This window comes from Rhodnius prolixus, unplaced genomic scaffold (genome assembly GCF_049639745.1).
Source record: "Rhodnius prolixus isolate KJV_2025 unplaced genomic scaffold, Rpr scaffold_9, whole genome shotgun sequence".
NCBI classification, from domain to species: domain Eukaryota; kingdom Metazoa; phylum Arthropoda; class Insecta; order Hemiptera; family Reduviidae; genus Rhodnius; species Rhodnius prolixus.
In genome coordinates, this window is record NW_027411604.1 from 29,005,443 (window position 1) to 29,012,154 (window position 6,712).

Below are 6,712 nucleotides of genomic sequence, written 5' to 3' on the forward strand. Positions count from 1 at the left end.
GGGGGGGGGCAAGTTATAATTATTTATACAAGAAAAGAACATTTTTACAATTTATAATAATTTATTAGGAACAAAATAATTTGTTTTTACAAGTTATAATGATTTATACAACAAAGAACATTTTTACTATTTATAAAAAGATGTGTTAAATTTTCAATTTTGAAAACTTCACTCTTCGAAATTGTTTGCAACCACATGAAATTTCAAATGTTGGAACGTAAAGTGACGACGATCTGGGCGTAAGATGGACTTGTAACGACTAAAAGATCGTTCAACATCTACAGATGTTATAGGTGCCTTGCTGAAAGAAGTTATCTCGTTGGTTGTAAAGGGGTACACGATGTTATGAGGTGACTTCTGTTCCACTGATAATATCAGAAATCTGGCAGATGGTCTCCCACCCATTGTTCTTGCTCAGTACTTCTACCAGTTTTTAAGTTTGTGGAAAGGGATATCTGCTCTAACCAAAGCCCGACACAGATCTGTACTCAGTGTGGACTTACTTGATGATGGAGATGCAAGGAAGGCTTGATAGGACGTACTCTCTTTCTTTCTGTTTTTATTCTCTATGTGCGATCCGGTGTCAATATGTTGGGTGACTTGGGAACGTTGAGAACAAGAAACGCGCTTGTCACAAGCTGTGCAGTACGTTTAAAATGTCTCCATCACTTCGAAAAAGTTCTGCTGGAAACTCGCGAAGATATTTAGCAACCAGTTGTTTGTTTGAGGCCGATGTTCGTGGCATTTCACCCAAAAAAGAATACACTAAGTGACCGAACGAAATGAATTGGACACTTCAACGAACGAGCTGAAAGAACAGACAACATCAGACAATTTCAAAGAACTAACAAGTGCCCGTCACTGTTTAGCAGCATTCTGTGTAAATTACAATAACCATTGTACCCACTGTGATTCACAGCCCTACAGTCTGTGGTTCACAGTTCCTGTCAACCACCTCCCAATTATGAAAATATGCCCAAAATGAAAAATATGAAAAAATATGTACATATTTTGATTAAATATGTAGAAATATGCGATAACATCCAAATATGTGGAAATATGTGAAATAAAAGTAGACTCAAACGGCTTAAAAAGTGTCAGTATGAATACTTCTAGTTGAAAAACGTCTGTAAATTGCCTAGAAAAATATATGTAAATACATACGAATCCGTTCCCTATTCCAGTTTGTTGCCTGATGAGGTTGGATAATTTTCCAAATAATCTGCACCATTCCATCTGCTAGTTCTGTTATAATATCACATGATTTGGGAGATCGATAATGGATGACTTCCTAGTCCTCTTTTTCATTATGACTTGATGGTATTCTTGGTTTGAATAAATATTTGTTGGGCCAGGTAAATGTGTATATAAATTGGGAAAGGCAGCTTTCTGTCGATAGCATTAGTTGTTTCAAAGCACTTTAGCCAGACAGTAGTGAAGTACATTTATAGAAAAGCCTATATTACACGAATCTGAAACTCAACTAAATGAGTTTTAATAATAAAGATCAACTAAACAGGCATTTTTTATTGTATCTAAGTACGATTGCTGATTGTATCTCGTAATTGCTGATTTTCGCTGGAAGCTGAGATTGGGCATTCAATTGTCCAACTTTTCTGTTGAACAGGTTAAGAAACTGCTTTGCTAATTAATATTAATTAATTTCTTTCTGAGTTACCACTTCGGGCATCATAATCATATCAGAATATTAATCATGATTTTCGGGGAAGAAAAAAAATTTACAATTCACTTAATTTTGTCTTCTGATTATTTTCAATTCAGGTAAATACGAGGTGTGTTCAAAAAGTAACGGGAATTTTTAAATTTCGCGGGTTTGGAGAGTCTGATTGTAAATTTTTTTTTTTTATTATGTTGGTACACATGCCCCTGAAGTACGATAAAATTTTCAGTAATATTCATTGTTTACTTCTTAAGTGGCAGCCGTTAAGGTTAGACGTGTTTTTCGAGCTTGGCGATTTTTGTTTGTTAAAAAAAATGGATCAAAGAATTTGTATTAAATTTTGCGTAAAAAATGAAATAAAGTGTAATAAAGTGTGTGAAATGTTAATAAAGGCATATGGTGAGTCTGCTATGAGTAAAACAAGGATTTACGAGTGGTATAAGCGTTTCCAAGATGGCCGCGAAAACGTTGAAGATGACGAACGACCTGGACGTCCAAGCACATCAACAACCGATGAAAACGTGAAAAAAGTGAAAGAAATGGTTATGAACGATCGCCGAATCACAATCAGAGAAGTCGCTGATGATGTTGCCATATCAATTGGCTCATGCCATGAAATTTTTTCGGATGTTTTGGGTATGAAACGTGTGGCAGCAAAATTTGTTCCAAAATTGTTGAATTTCGAACAAAAACAGCGGAGAATGGAAGTTGCTCAAGAGTCACTCAATGAAGTCGACAACGATGCGGATCTACTGAAACGTGTTATAACAGGTGACGAAACATGGGTTTACGGATATGATGTCGAAACTAAGGCTCAATCGTCCCAGTGGAGGCATTCTGGATCGCCAAGACCGAAAAAGGCTCGACAAGTGCGGTTGAATGTGAAGGTTATGCTCACTGTGTTCTTCGATTTTAATGGCATAGTGCATCATGAATTCTTGCCACAAGGTCAAACAATCAATAAGGAGTACTACCTACAAGTTCAACGCCGTTTGCGTGAAGCAATCCGAAAAAAACGCCCGGATTTGTGGCAAAACAATTCATGGATTTTGCACCACGATAATGCACCTGCTCACACTTCATTGCTTGTTCGTGAATTTTTGGCCAAAAACAAAACTTTAACGATGCCCCAGGCTCCATATTCGCCAGACATGGCTCCATGTGACTTTTTTCTATTTCCAAACATAAAGAGAACATTAAAAGGCCGTCGTTTTACAAGCATAGATGACATTAAAAGCGAATCGCTGAAAGCTATCACAAAGATTGAGTTTCAGAAGTGTTTCGAGTATTGGAAAAAGCGCTGGCACAAGTGTATTGTATGCGAAGGGGACTACTTTGAAGGCGACAATATTAATGTAGATGAATAAATAAATATTTTTTTCAAAAAACGAAAATTCCCGTTACTTTTTGAACACACCTCGTAGATTCCATGTAAACAGAATGTAAGTCTGCTTGAAATATAACAAATTTTTAAGAACAGTTCAAAAAATTAAACTAATTTACATAAAAAACTTTCCGTTAAAACCAAATAGGTGCCTCTCCAGTCATTTATTACTTTATTTTATTTTATTATTATTATTATTTTTTTTTTTTTTGCGTTAATGTCCTATCCAAAATCTCTACAGAACAAGCAAAATGATATTTTTTCACCCAAGCCTCTATACCTTTTAAATGGAGAATCCAACTTCTCTTCTAGGTATCTTTGCCTCATTACAAGAAGATGTAATTTCTCTGCTGAATTTTTTTGATGCTGGAGCTATTTCTGGTATATTGTTTGTCGCTAACTTATTGTTAATGGAATGCACTATTTTCGTAACTGAAATATTATTTTTCCTTGTAATTGATTAATGCTAATTTCTAATCTTGCTAATCTTCAGAGAATTTACAATAATCCTTTTACCGCCTTATATCATATTACATAATACGAGGCAATTATTTCACACTAACGGTTAGAATAAAGATTTTTTTTTTCATTTATTTTGATTGGATGTAAGTAAGATTAAAAACAGATATTATTTTAATACATCTAACAAAAAAGTTTTCCGATTATTATTATTAAACCGTAATTATCATTAAGGTCATTTGTTTGCCACACTGCAAAAATTATAATTAAAATTATCATAACTATTATTTTTTACGAGTTTAACTAAAAATCTTCATTTCTCAAGGTTTAATCGCAAGATCAGGCTTCCCATTTATTTCTATTTATGTTTAACATCTATATTAATGATATTTTGAACTACCTCTCATCTGTTCGGCAATCACTTTATGATGACGATTTAAAGATATTCTCCAAAATAACATCTATTGTGACTGCATTAAACTGCATGAAGCTATTGATAATCTTAATCACAGGAGCAATTAAAACAATCCTGACCTAAATTATGTTAAATGTTACATTATGAAGTTTAATAAATCAAAAACTCTTTAAATATTTCAATTAAACATTATTAAAAACTATTCTTTATAGACTAGCATTATTAATTGGCGCCATAATGGATAGTGTATTAAAATTTAATTAACACATTAGCGCTCTAATAGCCAAAGGCTCCGCCATACAGTTCCATATGTTCAAGGGCAGGAGTAGACAACCTATTTTAAGTAGAGAACCATTTTTCCTTAAATAATTTTTAAAAAAATCTTAACCAAGAGCCGCAAGGATGATAATATAAAGAACTCTCTAGATCATTTGCATACACAAAATATTATTTCATATTATCAAATACATATTGAATATTATCATAATATTCAATTACGTTTAAATGTTTTATGCCTATATTTATTTTTACATATTGCAAAGTAAATAAACAAATAAATAATAACTAAACCAGTTTGAATGAAAAGGCGGCTGTGTTATATAATTACGTACTATGTTTTAGTAGTTCTATTCAATTTCAAACCTAACACATATAAAATTCTTTTTGAAAAATATCTTTACTTTAATAAATGAAATTTGCATTTGTTTCCATAAAATTAATTTTACAATAAGTATATTTTGGACAGTCTGAAGAGCCACACAATTTGGATAAAAGAGCCGCATCGGGTTGCTCGCGAGCACTTACGATCTATGGCACTTACGATCTTGGACTCTACGACTATCAGCTTTTGATATTGTAAGCCGTTTCCAATTACTTTTCCCAATCTTCGGTCAATCGACCGAATTGGAACAATAAAACACAAGTTTAAAAAACAAATAATAATAACAATAATTCATTATAGACAATCTGAACAATACAAAGGAACTTCTAACAAACAATTTACTACAGATCTCATCCTGACGTCACTCAATACCTAGAAAAAAATCTCAGTCTCATTAATTTTATTCAAACTAATTCATTCGCTTATTGTGAGTCCGCAGTTACTGGACGACACCATGCCCACCATTATAGAAGAAAAGTCATTTTTTTCTAATGAAAATCGCTTTACCAAAAAACTGCTTGGAATTTATTTACTTATCTCATTTTATAGCATGTACCTCACAAACTACATACGAGGGTCGTTTGAAAAGTCCGTGCAAAAATAAAAACTACTTAATTTTTTGGGGTAAACCTTTTTTATTTTTCAACATAGTCTCCTTTTAGGCTTATACACTTCGTCCAACGCTGCTCTAGTTTGTTGATCCCTTCCGAATAATAGGATTTGTCCAAGTCTGAAAAATAGCCATTCGTTTCTGCAATCACCTCCTCGTTTGAATAAAATCTTTTTCCTGCCAGCCATTTCTTCATATTGGGGAACAAATAGTAGTCCGAGGGAGCCAAGTCTGGAGAATAGGGGGGATGTGAAACGAGTTGGAACCCTATTTCCATTAATTTTGCGACCACAACTGCTGAGGTGTGAGCTGGTGCGTTGTCGTGATGGAAAAGGACTTTTTGTGGGCCAATCGTGGGCGTTTTTCTTGCAGCTCGGTTTTCAAACGGTCCAATAACGATGAATAATATGCACCTGTAATAGTTTTACCCTTTTCCAGATAGTCGATGAGGATTATTCCTTGCGAATCCCAAAAGACAGTCGCCATAATCTTTCCGGCCGAAGGAACGGTCTTCGCCTTTTTTGGCGCAGATTCCCCCTTGGTAACCCATTGTTTAGATTGTTCTTTGGTCTCAGGAGTGTAGTGATGTATCCATGTTTCATCCACAGTGACGAAACGACGCTTAAAGTCCTGCGGATTCTTCTGGAACAGCTGCAAACCGTCCTTGCAACACTTCACACGATTTCGTTTTTGGTCAAGCGTGAGCAATCGCGGTATCCATCTTGCGGATAGCTTTGTCATGTCCAAATGTTGATGCAAAATATTATGTACCCGTTCATTCGAGATGCCCACAGCACTAGCAATCTCACGCACCTTCACTCTTCTGTCATCCATCACCATATCATGGATTTTATCAATGATTTCTGGAGTAGTAACCTCAACTGGGCGTCCAGAACGTTCAGCGTCACTTGTGCCCATATGGCCACTCCGAAAATTTTTAAACCACTTATAAACTGTTCTAATCGAAGGTGCAGAGTCACCATAATGTTTATCAAGCTTCTCTTTAGTCTCCTGAGGCGTTTTGCCTTTCATAAAGTAGTGTTTAATCAACACACGAAATTCTTTTTTTGAAAATCACTCGACTTCCTCGATTCAAACGAATGCCAAACACAAAGAAATAGACCGATCTGGCTGAAACTTGGTGTGTGTTCTTCCAAGAGATGCTAATAACTAAACATAACCTCGATACGCGCCAGTGGTGCTATATCTCTGACTTTGCACGGACTTTTCAAACGACCCTCGTGTGTATATACAAGCTACAACATACATGTATATTTTAATTTAAGGCGCGTTTACGTTTATTGATGTGCCGAGCTTTTTTTACAGAGCACTGCCGGCCTCTGGACCTTGTTCTCTTGATACAGACCACACTGATCAATCACCGAGCGGTGAAGAAAGAGAAAATCTATGAGCCTGAAAACTGAAGGTGAACTGACAAAAAAAAAATCTTAAATAAAAGTAGTTCGCCTGGGTGCCGGGCCACATTGGCGTGTCCGGAAACG